The sequence below is a fragment of the Leptonychotes weddellii genome, chromosome X (assembly GCF_054177405.1).
Source record: "Leptonychotes weddellii isolate Sample4059 chromosome X, ASM5417740v2, whole genome shotgun sequence".
Classification (NCBI taxonomy): Eukaryota; Metazoa; Chordata; class Mammalia; order Carnivora; family Phocidae; genus Leptonychotes; species Leptonychotes weddellii.
Window position 1 is genome coordinate 53657380 of NC_138385.1, and position 4723 is coordinate 53662102.

The following is a 4723-nucleotide window of genomic DNA, read 5'->3' on the forward strand; positions in this document are numbered from 1 at the left end:
TCCCCCTGCTTGTACACTCTCTCTCTCTCTGACAAATAAATAAATAAAATCTTTAAAAAAACCTTATTATCAGATAAAGTCATTTTAACAGAAATTAAGGCTTGTTAGATTCTCTGTAGGATAGATTTCATGTATTAGCCAAGATATGGATGGATGTGTTGTTGGTCCTGGAACCCTAACACCATATGATCAAGCATGATGTGCATCTCATACAAAAGATGACAAAAAGGAAAAGACAAAGATGACTTCAGAAGTTTCTCTGTTAGAAGATCTAAAGAATAGTGATAATACTGCCAGAACAAGAGATGTTGTAACTTGTTATTGTATAACAAAAGGGGTAAGGCCAGTGAAAAAGATGCCCTAGAAAGTGGGACGACTTTACATCATAAGATTAGCACTTAGTTTAGAAACCACTGTCAAAGCTAGAACTTCTATGTTGCCTTTAGAGGGTCTGACCAAATTTGTATCCTGAGAAGAGCTAATATAATCAAAGAGGAATTGAATATTTCTCTCAGATGTTCACCTAAAACACAGTGAACACCTACTAGTCTTAAATCAAGCTTGCAAACATTATTTGCATTATTAAAAACATTATTAAAAAAACCAAGCTTTTGTCCATGTTCCTCTTCACTAAAGCCATAGATCTCTCATCCTACGTGCTCTTTTTTTTTTCTAAGATTAAACTAAACCAAGGAACATGATACCCTGCCCTTCATAGATTTACAGAATGGCAAACTGAAAGGAAATTCAGAGATATATAATATAAACCTATTGAATTGTAGATAAATGAAGAGATCACAAGGAGGAAGTAATTTACTCAAGATCGCACAATTAATCATCCACCATAACCTGAAGTATGATCCAGGTCTTGTGCCTATCAGTCCTACAAACTTTCCACCATGTTCATTGTCTTTCTCCATGCAAGGATTCCTTCTGATTTTGATAAGACATTACTGAAAGTATATAGAAAATTGATTATTTCAAATCAACCAATATTTAAATAACACTGAACTGTGTAAAGCATGAAATACAGAAAGAATAAGACTTGGTTATTGCTCTTTAAGTCTAGTGGAATTGGGGTGGGAATAATGAAGACATTTACATTGAAAACCCAGAGAGATGACTATGACACAAAACAATAAATGAAAATTATCAAGAAAAGTACAAACAAAAGACTGAAGGACTTCAATGGAGAAACGTACTAAACTGGATTGAGAGGAACAGGAATGGCTATTTGTTTGACTAGAAATAAAAGAAGAAGCACTATTACTATCTTCATTTAATATAAGACACCAGACTGGGTAGGTAGATCACCAGCTCTACCCAGACCACAAAATGTATAAGTCACTCTTGTTCATAGGTGGTTCTAATGCAGCAACATTAGGGACCTTGTATTCTCAGATTATTTCTGGATCTCTTATTTCCCTCATTCACTGGAGCTTGACCAGGTTATAGGTTCAATGGAGGCTAAAGGCTGAAGGAAAGTATATACACACACACACTCATGGACTTAAGGTGACCCAAATAAAAGATCTAAGTAATTCCTGAATTAAATAATTAAAATCAAAAATCATATATCCACACTTTTACTTTTTTGCCTGATGTCTACCCACCCAATCACCCAGATGAGAATGGTAGAATCCAATTTTGGCAGAAGCTGCTGTCAGAGACATGAGTCCTCTAGGAAATTGAGGGAAAAAAAAAAAAGGCAAAGAGTGAAAGTATTGAGTGCTTGCTATACGCAAAGCTCAGAATTTCTAAATAAATAAATAAATAATAGAAGATACCTCAGAATCTCAAACTTGAGGAAACACTGCTGCTCAGACAACATGACATGTAATCACTTGTGCATGTACAGTGAACTAAACTATAATTGTACAGCTACCATGGATATGGATAACTAGTACATTAGCCTAGTAATATTACACTTCTCATAGATGGGTCTTAGAAATTCACAAACTTTCTTTCTCTTTCCACACTAGGAAGAAATATAAGCTTTGTTTAAACATAAAATTGTGACAGAGCAAAGTTAATTTTCTCTGTAGATGAGTGAAATCATTTAATTTTAGGCTCAGAGATTTTTTTTCATTCAATATTCAGTCAGTATACCTTTATTAATGATTACAAAGACCTAGGACAAGCTAAAAAAAAAAAAAAGCTTACTGACTGAGTAAAAAAATATAAAAGCCAACTCAGTTTGACTAGTTCCCCACCTGCAGCCCATACTTCACCCAGACTGCTAGTAGTAAGTTACATATATCAATTCTTTACTGGGAGAAGGAGGGGAATTCAGAAAGGAAAAAGAAATTGGAGAAGATCTAAAAAATTATCTGAAAACAGAGTGGACTCAAACAACAATATTATAGCTGCAGGTTCATATTCCTACTTTTATTTATTACTTTTTTTAAAGATTTTATTTATTTGGGCGCCTGGGTGGCTCAGATGGTTAAGCGTCTGCCTTTGGCTCAGGTCATGATCTCAGGGTCCTGGGATCGAGTCCCGCATTGGGCTCCTTGCTCCTTGGGAGCCTGCTTCTCCCTCTGCCTCTCTCTCTCTCTCTCTGTCTCTCATGAATAAATAAATTTTTAAAAAATCTAAAAAAAAGATTTTATTTATTTATCAGAGAGCGAGAGAGAGAGAGCACAAGTGGGGGAACAGCAAGCAGAGGGAGAGGGAGAAGCAGGCTCTCTGCTGAGCAGGGAGCCCTATGCAGGACTCGATCCCAGGACCCTGGGATCATGACCTGAGCTGAAGGCAGCCACTTAACTGACTGAGCCACCCAGGCACCCTCATATTCCTACTTTTAAAACTTGTCTATATTTTATATTTTTTAATTTCCTTTATTTTCCTTTTTATTTCCTTTTATTTCAGCAGAGTTCTCTTAGAAAGGTCTGGTGTGTTTTTACTTGCTAAGAATAAACTGGAAGGTATTTATTTTTGGGTACTTAGGCCACAGATAAATGAAAAGTGGCCAACCTGTGTGGTCCCTGCAGACAAGGATGAAAATTGCCATAGGGGAATACAAACTTGGCGGGGGGTGGGGGGAGTGTTCATGTTGCTACCATTTCACAAAAGCCCTTCTCTGTTCATTTCCTGGAGATTTGTTATACTTTGTTAGATTTTTCTGATATAGTTTAATTGAAGGTAAGAAGGATATACTCATGAAAAGTTAACAATACAAACTACAGAAGAGTTGATTTCTGAAGGTATATAATATATGTCAAATTAGTGATATAAACAATAACTGACATTATGAGATTTTAGGGAGAAGGGTCCGAGGTCTTCTAACCCATCATTCCTTCAAGGAAAACCAACCCTAAGCTATTCCAAACAGATATATTTGATATTTTTAATGTGCTAACTCTTCTTCCTAGCAAACTAAATCCTTGGATATGAACTTCCAAATTATTTCCTCTTTGAACTTAATAACAAACAGTTTAGAAGAGAAAATAGGAAAAATATCATGGTTTCATAGAAAGAGGAATATTTTTATAACACTGGGTTCATCGTTAGATACAGAAGCTTCCTGCACACAGCAACAAAAATCTGTAATCAGCCCTGGTCATTATTATAAGTTCCACCCCCATCCACGGGGGATGTAATAATGAATGTAGGAGAAAGAAGGAGGCATGGAAGTCGGGGAAAGATGGTGGAGGAGTAGGGGACCCTATTTCAACTGGTCCCCGGAATTGAGCTGGATATCTACCAGACCATTCTGAGCACCCAGGAAACCAGCCTGAGATGTAAGAAGATCTGGATCTCTACAAACAGAATATCGCAGGCAGTTGGTTTTGAGGTACGAAGCAGAGAGCCGTGATTCTGCGGGCAGATATCGGAGGATAAATGGCAGAGGGGGCTGCTGGACGTGGGGATCCTACGCCGCCAGTGAGTGACAGCCTCGCACGCTACGGATGGGGCACAGATTAAAAGACCAGTAGCGTCGGGAAAGAACTTTAGGGCAGCCCCCGGGGTGGAAAACCAGACGAGCAGGGTCGCGCGCACGCGAACCGCAGCCCACCCGGACAGAAACCGGAGCGACAGTCGCGCGCACGCGAACTGCAGCCTCCGAGTCGGAAACCCGGTGCGCCGGGTCGCGCCAGTGAACTGCAACCCCCGGGGGTGGAAACCCCAAGCGGCGGAGTCGCGCGCACGCGAACTGGGAGTGGCTGGCAGTTTTAGAAGCACAAAGGGCAAAGACGTGCCCCGACCTGGAGGCAGGACTGGGGGCGCTGTGGAGGGGCGCACAACCCAGGACGCTGCAGTTTATAGCAGTACGGACAGAAATGGAGACAGTGTGGCCTGGAGAGCTCACTGAAGAACAGACTGAGGTCTCTCTGCTCTGAGGCAGAGAGTTGGAAACAGTCTCTTCTGCTCTGACTCATGGAAGAGACGTGGAAAGCCACCAGGGAAAGGCGCCAGAGAACAAAAGCCCCAAAGACTGATTCCCACTGAGCCCATCCTCCACCACAGGGGCACAGGGCAACTCCGCCCAAACAGGGTTGCCTGAGTAACAGCGCGGCAGGCCCCTCCCGCAGAAGACAGGCTGGGAAAACAAGAGGACAGCAACCCTAAGGTCCCAAGAAAACAGGTGCATCTTGCTTGGGTTCTGGTCAATAATGTGGACTCCATACATTCCCTCAAACACCCATCAACAGAATGACTAGGAGGAGGAGCCCCCAAAATAGAAAAGACTCAGAGATTATGACTTATGCTGCAGGTTTAC

General features: G+C 40.8%; 1 pseudogene; it reads left to right on the forward strand.

Moving 5' to 3' along the window:
* The first annotated feature begins 241 nt into the window (after positions 1–241).
* The window catches only part of LOC102738823 (small ribosomal subunit protein eS4, X isoform-like), a 26644-nt pseudogene continuing 22162 nt past the window's right edge, over positions 242–4723 (forward strand).